This window comes from Phasianus colchicus, chromosome 12 (genome assembly GCF_987193195.1).
Source record: "Phasianus colchicus chromosome 12, bPhaCol1.hap1.1, whole genome shotgun sequence".
Lineage (NCBI taxonomy): Eukaryota > Metazoa > Chordata > Aves > Galliformes > Phasianidae > Phasianus > Phasianus colchicus.
The window spans coordinates 12,550,839-12,564,928 of NC_143447.1; the positions used below are offsets into that span (position 1 = coordinate 12,550,839).

At 40.2% G+C, this 14,090-nt stretch overlaps 1 protein-coding gene and 1 long non-coding RNA gene across 2 annotated transcripts in view; both read left to right on the forward strand.

Annotated features, from left to right (window-relative positions):
* Positions 1-998: 998 nt before the first annotated feature.
* On the forward strand, positions 999-13,084 carry LOC149916279 (uncharacterized). Its single transcript, XR_016470407.1, has 3 exons — positions 999-1,131; positions 4,200-4,484; positions 12,729-13,084. It is a non-coding gene; the product is annotated as an uncharacterized LOC149916279 (long non-coding RNA).
* Positions 13,085-13,762: 678 nt separating this feature from the next.
* LOC116225367 (uncharacterized) overlaps positions 13,763-14,090 on the forward strand; it is a 28,892-nt gene continuing 28,564 nt past the window's right edge. Inside the window, exon 1 of the transcript XR_016470409.1 lies at positions 13,763-14,079. The gene's annotated coding sequence lies outside the window, so the exon portion shown is untranslated. The remainder of the gene's footprint in view (positions 14,080-14,090) is intronic.

Consider the following 14,090-nt stretch of genomic DNA (forward strand, 5'->3'; position numbering starts at 1 on the left):
TGGGAAAGGACACGCCAAACCTGCCCTGAATTCCCGGACTTAAGTGTTTTGAAATTTTGTCTTTGGAAAGATTAACACCACAAGGACACTGTGTCATCCACAGGTTTCCAATACATATAATTCATTCTCATGCTCATCCTTCCATTTTCCCTCACATTCTACATTGCAAAGGTTATTAATGTAGAGACAGGAGAACAAAATACCAGTAGGCAGAAATCAATCTGTCTGCACAGAAGCTGTTTTTAAAGCTGTATTTGGAATAGCATTTTCCTGAAATGTGTTCAAAGATCATTGTTCATATGACAGAATGGTATGTGTGCACATGTGATTTCTCTACGATGTTTCAGAGTTCAGAGAAAACAGGAGCTGCTGTTACATTTAAAATTACTGAAATGATCACCAGGCTATCATTTGAACATCTAGGACTCTGGTATGTAACCAGAAGTGGAACTTAAATCTGGCAAAAGCAATAGGCAGAGTTCTGTATCTGGGAAGAATTTCCTTATTTTATATTTGCTTGTTAGCATGGCACACATTCTACTGAAACACGAGGCAGTTTTACTGATTTGCATGTCTGAGAACTTTCCCCAGCAACAAAAATAACTGGGATTTTATTTTTAAAAATCAGATAAAATGACACTTAATCTGATTGCATGGACAGCTTCTAATTCTACCCACTTCATTCAGCTCCATTAATTGTAGCATTCTCCAGTCAGACGAGTAACAATGCCTCTGGTTTCCAAGGCCAAATAAATCACAAAGAGATGGGTATGTGATCTGTTTGTCTCAGAAGAGTGCTGGTGTGAGCAGTTCTAACTTACATCTTATTTCCTTCTGTCTGTGGCTACGAATTGAAATACTTCATGATATCTGATCTGTTTTCATTAAAACCATTCATCTGAAATCTTACAGTTGTCTTCTGGTATTGCCTTGAATTCACAATTGACAGCTATTCCCTAGCAATGCTTTATATTTATTAACATTCTGCCTTTCTTCTCTGGCCAGACCTTTCTGGGTGACAGACAACAGCAACCTGAAGAAAAGAAAATGTCTGAAGTGAATGTCCTGAAATGGGTGAATCGATAGGTCACGCAGAGTGACACCATGGACAGCCAAAGCTCTGGAACTCAGGTGAAGTTGGATTTTACTTGGGAGATCTCTTTAGAAAAAATGTAAGAAACCTGTGTTAATGAGGGTTGCTGTGGAAAAGAAATGGTCCCCAAAACAGTCTATGTTTTTCTGTTTAACCAAAACAAAAACAAAAAAAAAAAAAAACCAAAAAAAACCAACAACCAAAAACCATAAAACTAAACTTATTTTTTTAATCTTTCAGAATTCATATTCTGTCACCCAATGGCACCAAGCATTTCTCTCCATTAAAACCCTCCTCACTGTGGTTTTGAGTTAGTTTCAATAAGAAACTTATTAATTGATCAATCAAAGATATTTATGAAGAATAATTTGTTTGAGTTTTGCCAGTTTGGTCTCTAACATCTCACCAGCACAACTCTTGTAACATGTAGATAATGAAAGTGAATGAATAATTTCAATTTCAAGGTCAACAGTGTGCTTTGTGCCTATACCCAGTTGCTGCTTGATGCTGCTGGACCCATCAAGCCAGAATGCATGTTTAAAAAGAGAGAAATTGAAGACACCTAGCCATTACTTAATGATATACACATGGTGAGTGATGACATGATGTTACTGGGAAAATAATTAGTTCTTTTACTCCTCTCATAATTAGGTTTGCAGCCTTCAGGGAAGAGCTGTGGTAAGAAAATTGAGAAGGAGGAGGGAAAAAAAAAAGCCAACCTTGAAACTCTGAAAATTATGGGCATAGGAAAAATAGCCATTAATTTATCAGCTTAATTAATATCTAAATATAAATGCCAACCTGTCCTCTATCTGCAGTCTAAAAACTCACTGTTTTTGCCTGCTGACACAAACTAGAAGCTGTTGAGGCAGCTGCTAGGCACACATTCTCATGGCTGTGCACTACTTTTTAGTGAGCTCTTGTTTGCTTTACAGAACTTGAAAGCTACCAAAATGCTACCCTCACTTCCATGATACGCTTCCACAGGTAAGCAAAAAAACAGATAAAATCATATTATAGTGCTGCCCAACTCCTACACCTACAGCTGGGCATGGAATTGACAAGAAGACCCTGTGGCTCTGCTCTGTAGGTTCCTGTTCACACAGATCAGATTCAAAGGACTCATGTAAGGAAAGACTGAGTAGCGCAGATGCGGTGCAGAGCAGAATGGTTTGTGTGGTTCCAGCAGAGCAGGGTCAGCAGCCTTGCAAGCTTGCCAAACAGTGTTTCCCTTTCCTGAATTGAAAGTTGTGTGTGCCAGGTTTCCTGGTTAATTCTGAACTGTAAATTGAGGGAGAGCCAGGTGCCCTGGCTTCATCCAGGATCAAGCAAGAGCTAATCAGTGAATATCTCAGTGCCATCAAATTCCTACAAAGCATCTATCACCCCATCTTTGGTAAGTGTTCTGGAGTCAAGCTTCTATTGCAGTAGCTTGGTTTAAAAAGAAGCTTTTCTAAAATCTGGCCGATTAAAAAAACAACTGTGAGTGGGAGTCATATCAAGAAGGGAGAATGTATGCTGTATTCAAGAATACTTTCTCACTCTGAAACATCATTCAATTATGAAAAAAAAAGGCACATTAATACTGATACTCTTCTATGGTTGCACTGAAACATCAGCAAAGTTTCTTTTTCAATTCTTGATATTTGTAAGTAATCCAGGATCCGTGTGACAGATATTCTCAGCTCATTTGGTGCCCAGCACTCACACTGCTTCTGTATGAGCATGAAACATGCTCATGTTGAAACCCAGCATTTGGGGGTATAGAGCAAATGCTATACATTGCGTTGCTGTAGTCTGCTTCTAATATTAGAACAGAATGAGCAGCTTTCTTCCTGGAGGCATCAGCAAGCTTTATTTGCAACTTTTTTTCTCAGTGGTATCAGACATGTGGAATATATTACCATAAATTGCTTGTGATTAAATGTAAAGTACCAGGAGGATTTGCAATAGTTAATCCTTTTATTGCTGGGGTCTGTGAAGAGCAAATTGAGCCGAAGACTGATACAGAACTGGCTTTCATTAAAACTAATGCTCTTATATTATAGTATTATTTTGTTTAATTATGGAATATAATTTTAGAAAACATAAGCTTTAGGAATAAGATGGATAGCAATGTGTACTGGGCTTATTCTGTATAAGCCACAGGTAGCAAAAGTAAAATTAGGAAAGTAAAGACCTGCTCCAGCATCTCATAATATACTCTTATTCTGTGGTTATGGCCAACAACAGAATTCCTCCCAAAATTCAGCTGAAAGGCAATCTTCTCTTTATATATAGTTTGATTTCAGTAAGGTTCAAGGAGTGAGTTTTGCTTTCTACTTGACTAAAATAAATGAATTTCTGGCATCTGGAAGGATTTCCTGAGATAAAGGTGAGGCTGTATCCAAAAGGGAAGGGAAAAAAAAACCCAACAATAAAAAAAATGTTAGCATGCAAAAGGCATTAATCTCTTTTCTGGGAAGCTGTGCTCCTTTAATTCTTTTAAAAGGCACAGTCTGCTTGTACCTAAGTCCTTATGTAACATTATATACTATTCATCAATATGACTTATCTGAAAATGGCTCACTGGAAATACTGTTTGTTGGATGCCTTATGAATGCTGTAGGTAGAGACAGATGGGAAAGAGCACAGGCTGCATGGGATGGCAGTTATGTGCTCTGGTGCTCTAGGGCAGGCACTAATTTGCTCAGATTTTAGGACATCTATTTCATTATTACTATTATTATTATTTATTTCAGCTTTCATTCACTCCCGGAAATGATGAAATAGCAACAGCTCCTCTTGGCCACCTCTGTGCATTTCAGATGTTAGCAATTTTGGGGAGGGGCAGCTAAGCAAAAGTGGGAGAAGAATCCGAAAGTATTTGCTGAGTGATATACTGCTCTAAGCTGTCCCTATTTTACTTTATACGGCTATTTTGTGTTTTGTTCTTGTTATTGAAAAGTGAAGCTCAGAAGTAATCCCTTTGCAATTTACTTAAATTCACTTCTCTGTTACTACTTACAATTCTGAGGAGTTAAAGTTGAACAGAAAGAGAAAGCAGAGAGCAGTAGGTGAGCTTATTTTCTCATTTTGTTCTCTCTTTTTCTCCTTCTCCTTTTAGCCAGCTGCCAAAGGTGCAGTCCCCATGATGTCTGGGATGTAAATGCAGCATGTCTTGAGACTGGGACAAGAGGTGCTACCAAGACAGCATTCATGGGGGGCTGAGAAGGGAGTTCTGAATCACTAGCAAGTTTGCTGCATCAACACCATCACCCAGTCCTGTTGCCACTCGTTTTTTTTTCCCCCATCCTCATAGAGATGCTACCAGGGTTTAGTGGTCTATCTGTCTGGCTACAAGAGCTTGGAGTCAAATGTCTACTCAGCATGCAGTTCTACAAGACACAAAGTAAGCAGGTCTGGCAGGTCTGGCTTTCGTATCACCATTTTCCGTATCACAGGACCAGAAGGTTGGCATAGGAAATGGGGAAAGAGTGTGCCCACATCTTTCCTGACAAGGGAGTACACAGGGATTGCAAGCAATCTCTGAGACAGGGTCTGGCTGGTCTGATTTCCCTCTCTGCGTCATCTTTTTCCATCTGGAAATTTGTTTGCAGGAGGAATTTGAGTCTTGTCTACATCCATCCAGGATTGATGAATGGCCAGCAGATTAAGCAGAGATACTGCACAGCCTGGAGTTTCCAGATATGTTCACATTATGTGTTAGCATAGGCACAATGCATTTGCAATAAGTGAGATGTTTTGAGGAATTCCTCACAGAAGCATATTGTGGAGCTAATATGGATATTCTTAATATTCCAACATGATCCAGAAGCACTGGGCCTAAGAATTTGATAATAAACATGTCATCTTCACTGTCCATAAAATCTTTCAAAATTCAATGCATTCTCAAGGACTGGTATGCAGTTTGCTGAGTACAAATCCTGAGGGACATCACTGCTTAAAGATTTTTCTGCACAGAATTCCTGTTCTGTGGCACATCACACATCCTTCCACTCAGGACCACTCTCTCTCTTTGTGGGATGTGGTACATAATCAGCGGCAGTCTGCTTCAGTCAGATGGGTGTGCTAACAAGCTGAAGACAAGAAGCAAAGAAAGTCTAATTGAGAGGCCTGGAGGTCCCTTGGGCTATAACTCAGATGTGGGACAGGGTGCAAGCTAGTGCTTTATTTGGTAGTGATGGCCTCCTCAAGTGCAGTGTCACCGTTAAAAGTGGAAGAGTGATGTCCTCATTCCTTTTCTCCTTGTTTTTAAGGGCGAGGTATGTAGATCACACTCCCATTAAGCAAACACAGTCATACAAGGTTTTCCATGTTCTAGACGTAACTTGGCAAAGGCTGAGGAATGTAGAGTTAAGAGTGCTGGTGCAGATGTAATTAACTCCAGTGCCACTATGTGTAATCTAGCTATGCGTTCCATATGGGCCATCCAGTGCCTATCCAGTTACGTGTGCTGAGTTAAAACACCAGTTCAAGCATTCTGATTTAGTGTGGGACTGCACAAATACCTCAAACCATCTAAAAAAACTTCTAAGAATGTAGCTATTACATGATAGCAACTCAGAACTGGGAGCTAACTATCTGGGAGCGAATCTAATGCTGTGTAATGTGGCACAGGAATAATCGTAGTAAAATTCTAATCCTCTGATCTGGCAGTGATTTGCAGAAGTACTCTGGCTGTTGATTCTGAATTCTTGGCAAAGAGTTCTGTGGAGTTTAAAGTGCTCTTTCAATCAGTTACCACGTGCCTTAAGCTTTAGGTTATCTGAAAAAGTTCTTGATTTGATTTAGTCTTGGGTTGATTTTATTAATGAAGGAGAGAGAAATGCTAATTAACAAACAAAGGAAAAATCTGTGGTTTCCCAGCTAGTGCTGTTACGAGATTTAAATCACTTACATGAGTGCACCAATACACACTGTACAGCTTGCAGCCCACAGTGCCTTTTTTTTTTTTTTTTTTTCTCAGTAAATAAATGTCAGCTTTCATCTTGCTGCAGACAGGACATAGATTTGCTAATATCAACACACCACGTGTGACCACTGCTATTAGTAATCGTGAGTGGGAGCAACCCAACAACAGTCACAGGGAACACACGTTCAGGTTCCATACACTGCTCACATGCACTGCTGATCAAACTGGAACACGGGCAGTGCTGCACTGAAGCAGAGTCTGACAGGAAGGATTAACTGGGGCCAGCACTGACCTTGGCCTTGAATGTTTCTGAAGTATACTATAAGGGAAGGTAAACGCTCAGCATGAAGGGCATCCTGATCCTTTTATCTGCGTAGGGTAGGGAGATGGGGGGGTTACTTTTACTTTTTGTGAATGCCTCAGGATCTGAGCATGCTCTGTTGAAGCAGGATACAGAGCAGACTGCAGCGCTGTTCAGTGTCTGTTAAGGAAACGAGCCCCACCTCAGCTAAAATGGGCAAAACATCCTTGGTAAACAGAGCGCTGGGCAGAGCTTACACAATTAGCAATTACTCCATGAGAGCCAGGCTGGCCACTGCCCAACTTTTAACTCAGCTTCTATCCTCCCACAAGATTCTGTTTAGAAACTATTTTTACTTTCAAACAATGATACTCACTAGCAACACCCATCCTGCAGGACGTGGGCTGCTCTGACAGCCGGCCCCGCTCCTGCTTGCGCTGGGAACAGCAGTGCTATCTCTTCCAGCAGAATGGGGAAAAGGCAGTGACTAGCACTTCGTGTCCTATACATCTTCATTAGTGAAAGGGAAACAAATTGCCCCTACAGTGCGGCATTGTGAAGCTCTGCCCCACACAAAGGGCTCCTTACAGCTGCTGTGACAATGCGTCCTGCAGGATGGAACGTGAATGTGTTGGAAAGCGGTCAACCTGGGAACGGAGTGAAACCCCTGAAATCATCCCTGTGCTCAGACTGGATTCAATCTGTGCCTGAGACAAAAAGTGTTTCGCTGATTCTGCTTTATGTCAGCAAGATTATACCTTAATTCCCTTTCAACAGCAAACCTCATTTTGTGATTTGATTGAAAAAAATCCAGTCCATAGCGCTCTGCTACTTCCCATAGGGGCTTAGAGTGGCTCTTAAGGGTGGCAAGAGAGTGTTAGCAAACCAAGTGCTTGCTCTGTGTCAGTGCTGGAGGTCAGAGAGGCTGGGAATTTGCCCAGAGTTATTTGAAACAACTACCACTGGTTACCCAAATCCTGAATTTTGTACCCTCACACTCAGCCCTTCCCAATGCACAGCTTCTCAGCGCTGTTAACTGCTTAGAATGTACCAAATTCTGTTGCAGTAGAGCCTCCTCTTTTTGAAAATAGAACTAAAAGCATCCCATATCCATAGGAAATGGCGTAGAGAAAGCACAAGCAAAGAACTTGCTTTTGTTTCATAATCCAATTACTTTGGATGCACTGAATCAATGGGACTATTCCAGCCCTGGGAATAAGGACAGCTCGTGTGGGTACGTGCCCTGAATCCCAAGCTCTGCCAATTCATGCTGGCATGCCTGAAGAGGTTCCTGCTTCCAGCTCTCAGCCTGCTAGATGCTATCAGGATGGTGGGAGGGGTGCCTGGCTGGGCGGTGCTCCATCCCAAAGAGCCACAGCTTGCTATAACAGATTGAGCTGCTAGAGAATTCAGTTTCCTATGAGCTGTGGTGGTTGAAAGCTTTGATGGATTTTAATTTCAGCAGCTTACAGTGTTACTGTCCTTCTATCATTCAGAAGCCCCCCAAAAATCACAGCTGGAGTTTCCAAGCTGGTCACTGGAGTTAAACTGCTCTACAAAGCCATAAGCCATGCAGATCTGCCAAATCACTGCTTAAGGCCAAGGTCAGCAAAGTCAGCTAGCCAAAGTGTATTTATACACACATCCACATGCTTTTCAATGCACTGCAGTCAGATATGTATCAATTCCCAGCATGTGTCTGATTCCTATATTATAAAATCAAGTGGGTTTTGTCAGCAGTTTGTCAAATCAAACGCGGATGGTTTTTCACCCCAAGCAGAGCAGGAGCAAAGCAGTGCTGTGAGAAAAATGCATGATTTATTGTTATAAAGGATGTTGCTCTGAAGGATATTTATGATTTAAATGAGATCGTGTGTTGTTTTTTTTTTCCCCTCAGTAATGGAATAATAAGAAAGTTTTGAATGGATCCAGTTCTAGTTATTGTGAGCACCCATCTTGACTTTTTGTGGTATTCAAAATGGTGAATTATGGGTCTGATTTAGAAGAACAACATAAGAGCTATTCTGGGACCAGAGTCTCCAAATTCTTCCCCTTTGGGTGTAAAGCAGGCAAAATGTCTGGATTTGTTGAATAAAAAGTCGATGCCAGTAGATAACTGTTGGGAACTATTTTGACTGCAGCCAACAAATATATCTCATCACTATGGCTGCAAAAACAAACACCCACCAAAGAACTATATCCGACACAGAGAAAAGAATGAAGGGAAACGGAATAATTTGCAGGCTGGATTAAATTCTTCACGTTCCCTCACACAAATCAGTAGTTAAAATGGGATGAACTCTGATCCTGGTGCAGATACACTGCTAGAGATCTTGCCACTCTCACAGCAGCAATCAAACATTGCTTTAATACAGAAATGTGTCTTCTATTCAAAGATATTCCATCCCATAATTTTGATTATGGAACTGGTTTGAAATCAAGGGTATAGTTTTGCTTTTAAGTTGAGTTCAAATTGATTTTTTTTTAATGTTTTCTTTTCTTGCCCTTCTGTTTTGTTTGTAGCTAAAGGAAACAGAACTTCCCCAATGTTCTCTTAAGAATTCTGCCTATTTAAGTGGAATGGGACCAATCCATACTTAAGCAAATATTCCAGTACTAGCAAAAATGAAGTTTCTTGTAGTTTCCTGTAAAATGCATTCATACATTTTAATTCCAAATATTTGTAATTACCAAAAAAAAAAAAAAAAAAAAAGTTCTGTATTCAGGGCTGTATCAATAAAAGGAATATATAAGTCAGCATATGTTTTAGTGAGGGGGGGGCCCAGCTTACGCTGGGATGGCTGCTACCCTTCCTCATTGATGTGCCATTTATCCACTTATGCAGCAGCTGCTGAAACATCAGCATTTACAGCCACATTGAACATGTGTTTGGTGCTATTTGGTCTGAGCATAGTTGGTTGTAAATAGCCATTCAGCATCCTTTCTGCCAGGATGAGCTGTGTAGCAGGGGAAACCTGGAGAGAGGAGAGGCCAGAAGAAGAAACAGAGAACCTATCCCAAAATAAGCCAGCAGATTTCACAGATTCATGCTTTAAGAGGAAGATGATAATGATCAAAACAAAAAAGAAATCTAAAACTCCAGCTCAGAGCCTCAGTTCTCCAAACTCTTACTGATGCTTTTCTGCTCAGGGAAGCCTTGCTCACTTTGCTGGGAGTGATTCCTGAAGACAAGCTGTACCAGCAGTCATCATGTCCTTCCTGCTCTTCCTCTGGAAAGATCCAGTTCCTCTTAATCATTCTGAATCACAGCACGCAGCCATGGGACATGCATCCCATCCTCTGCTGAGATGTAATGATGAAATAATACATATAGAACTTCAAAATAATGGATAAATTCTTCCTTCAGAATAACGTGAGTATTCTTTTGTCATACCCAGTCATTTCTTTATAGAAAGAGGTTCAGGAAAAGTGAAAGATGTGAATCCCTACCATTAGGAGAGCTGACGGCAATAAACTCTTGATAATGTGCTTACTATTCCAGACCATATGCCATCCATAGAAAAGCACTGTCTTCCAGAGCTTACACTCAAACCCAATGAAATGTGCATGCTTACAATGGTGCCACAGAACTAAATAATACACCGATGCACTTCCAAAATCTTTCTGGCAACAGCTTTTTAAACATTAAAGGTAGAGTTTTATATTTATATTGCAGTTTATGGATAGCCATAAACATTACAGAAAACATTTCCTAGCTGTGAAAGGACTGAGGATCTAAATCTACCTCACCTCTTTTAATTTATTTTGCGCCTTAAATGATGTTGAAATATACTGAATTTAACAACTTTCAAATAGTTTCTGTACTTTGCTTGTGTATTTTAGAAAAGTAAATCGTATAAATGCACTTCCCCCCAGTCAGAAGTGAGCGTGACATCATATAAAGGGAATGTACACAACCCCAAAAGTGTCCTGCTGGTTTGTGTTAGCTTCCCTGGTCAGATCCATCCTGCGTAGCTCTAGTTAGCTTTACCAGTTTGAAAATAGACAGATATCTGTTTGAACAAAGAGGGAACAAAGAGTTCACTGCGGGGAGAAGCTTCCCTGCACCCAGCAAACATGGAGCAAAGCTGATAGGAACATTTCAAAGGTGAGTGCACACAAATTGATCCATGGTCTTTTGGTAGAAATTTAACCTCCCCTCCTGAAAAACTGCCATGCTCAGGAATGAAAGGGAGAGGAGAGAGATGAAAATTCTTACAGAGAGGTTTAATTTTTTTCTCCTTCATCCAGATAAATATTCACATATTTCCCCGAACAGATGGGTAAAATGACCCGGGAGTTACGGAGGAGGCAGATCCTTAGGCAGTGGGGGGAACAGAAATGTTACCACATGTTTAAAGCAAATGGCATGCCATGGTGGGTCAGGCTGAGTAATGGAGGCCTTCCTCAAGGTTTGTTTCTTGGGGACTTCGCTGGGGTTTTTCACTGATGTGAGCAATGAAAACACATATTTCTTCTTCTTAGTTGGAAAAAGTTCATATTTGAAAATGGACTTAAGAATAACTCTGAAAAGACAACAGCACTGTAATGCACACTCATTTTGTGTGCATATTTCTTATCTCTACGTTAGCCAATTAAACTGAGCTGATGCCCAGTTGTTGGTGGTAATACAGGCAGCAGTATTGTTGTAGTTCATCAATGGCTTCTTAGAAAATTGAGGTCCTAAGTAAGATTAGAGAACAGGAAAAAAAAGAAAAACAAACCACTTGCATTTGAACGGTGTATTTACTGAAAGATCATAGCCCACTAGTAGGAGGTATATTGAGCAGATGAGTTGGCAGAGCCACACAGACAGCTGGTTTTGTCTGGCATAGAGGTGTTTAACTTGGCTGCTTACAGATGAGCTGCTAGATGCCAGAATCTGTGAGGGATCACCTTGTTTAAGAAAAGGTAGCTCTTGTCCATTCCCATAGCAAGTTCAGTGAATGAGCCAAAGTGGCTATTTCATTTCCTCCCTACTCATCTCTGACATGGTTCAAAAACCCCACTCTTCTTCTGCAAGAGTTGGATTTAGATGGGAGAAAAAACAGTCGCTGTAGTTATGGGATTGTGGTTTTGCCTTTTCTCATGGTAGGTGTAGCAAGGACATAACGTCGCTGGTGCTCACTAACCATTTTTTGGATCACAAGCTATTGTTAATATTTTGTTATTCTTCAGAAGATGCCTGATCATTTTCAATAGATAGCCGAGCTCTGTGTGCCTTTGTTTGAAAGAATGTTTTTCAGTAGTTCCAAGTTGAGACAGTATTTGAACGTAAGTATGTTGGGATTCAGTCTGAAACTTTTGGGTTTTGTCCAAAACTTAAGAGTGCAGAAATAGCTGTATAACATCAGCAAAGACAGTTTGCTGTTTTTTAAATCGTAGTGAGCCATAAAGTAAATGTGCTTTATATGCTGTTGATAGGTGCCATCTGAGAATCTCCAATAGCAGTTTTAGATACACATGGTTAATGAAATGCTCTCTATTGGAACTCTTATCGTCAAATCCAAACCTGGTGTAAATAGGTTAAGGAAACTTGCCCAGAACATAATATTGTCACTGGTGGTACTTTTCCTTTTTATAGTCTGTGTGTTTGCAGCTATAGTGATCTGAAATGGCTGTTGAAGCCAAAGTTCTCCTGTCTGATATTCCAGCCTACTGCCCTGTCAACAGCACTCACTTGATGCCTTTTACGGCGTCTGTCTTTCCTGTATGGAATCAGTTTTGTGAGGAAGAGATGGAGCAACCTCACTTGAATTCAGATATGTGACTACCCTAAAAAAAAAAATTATAGTTAAATTTTAATAAACTTTTTCATTATTATTTTTACCCATTATGTTTAGAACTTAATATTTTTTTCTAGCTTTTCTTTTCACTTTAAATAATAAGCACTCAAAAGTGCTCTTCCTGATATGGTGCTCTGTGAATGCAAGTTGTCCAGTCAACTTCCTGAACAGTGATTTTAAGATGTTAATTCCTACCCCCGGAATACACTTGATCTGAAGAGCTTGTTACAGGCACCTGTATTTTGTGTTAAAGAAGCCCATGCTATGAAGGTATCAGCTTTTTTTAGCAATAATTTTTGTTAGCATATTATTGTAGCAGAAGCTATATTCAGTTAACAAGTAGCCCCAAATATAGAAATATTTGTTTTTGTGCACATTAATAAATGCATAAGTAAATATTCTGTATAGACATAGAATGTTAATTCTGCAGTAAAGTTACCAGACATTACAACTTACAATAAAACTACTGGACCACAGTGACAGCCACTCTCTGTTTCCATGTGTACATGTGTTTTTGTTAAGGAAGGTGTCAGATAAGTGCAGAAAAAGGCATGTGTTTATATTTGGGATGAGCAATCCTGTTATGCTATTTCCAAGTCTGCGTTAACGCTGCATGTTTTCATTATGTTCCAGAGAGATGGCAAAAAGGAAAAAAAATCAATGAAATTGCAGATGGAGCCAAGTAAGAGAGGAATAAAAAATGAATCAAGAGAAGCCTGTGTGTAAAGAAGCGAAGTGGGAAAATGAATATTTTAATCCAAGTAAGTGTCTATGTCAGTCTAGTTTTTAGAGGCTGCTCTGTTTCAATGAAAGTTCAGTTAGTAGAAAACCAGTGTTATTAAAAGTACGAAAAGGGAGTTGCTCTTTGAAAGAAATACGAACTTAACTGATGGAAGAAACAGGTCCATGAACCGTAGCAAGTTTTACGAACACTAAATATAGTTCAAGAGGTTTGAATTGCTCTTTTAACTCTTGCAAATCTTGGTGTCTGCTGTACATTTTGTAAATCCTGACAGTTCTCCAAATGTAAAATGTGTGACACGGTGGATTGGTCCTAAACCTGCAATGCTGGGTTTTGTTGTTGTTTCTTATTCCTTTTGAAGTGTTCTGCACTCTCATATTCCTTTCCATATGATATGATTTACTAAAGCCTTACCTCTTAATGATGTGTCTCAAGAAACGAGGCATCTTTTGATGCCACAGTCCAATAGCATCATCCTATTCGGCAGTGACACATCTGGGGCATTTCAGTGTCTGCCTTTATAACAGACATGCAGCTTTAGATGAAATACAATGGTTTGGTTGTGTTTTAGACATCCCCAGTGCTTTGTCTGAGTTAATCAGTGTGCTTATACAATATGCTTGGATACAGTGATGTTGTAACTCCTTTTTTATAGGCGTGGTAGGTGTGAAGCTATAAGGTAGGAGCCTATGAATCCAGACCAGTCATTGGAATACCATACAGAGCCTGGCAATGATATTACACAAATTAGTGCTTTTGTATGGATGTATTGATTTTTATTTAGGAATTTGGAAAAATGACAGAGTGGCTCTGAATTAATGATCTTTCAGCTAAGCCGTGCTTAGGGGCTTAGGGCAGGGGCTCAAATGAATCGAGGGGTAACTGCCATTTGGAAGACAAATTGTCAAATGATCAGTACCTTCTTTTCAGAGACGGCCATGAAGACTTATCTCAGTGAAGCTCCTCAGAAGTCCAGCAGGTTGGTGAGGCATTGGCACAAGCTGCCCAGATGGTTGTCCCTGGAGGTGTTCAAGAGCCATGGGGATGTGGCACTGAGGGACATGGTTAATGGGCATGGTGGAGGTGGGCTGATGGTTGGACTAAATAATCTTTGTGGTCTTTTCAAGCCTTGATGATTTTATGATTCTAAAATGAACCTCTGAGAGGGCAAGGAGACCAGCTCCCCCCGCAGCCCAGCACCTCCAAGAGTCTGCCCCAGCCAGAGCTTGTGCTCATTCTGAGGTAAATCATAA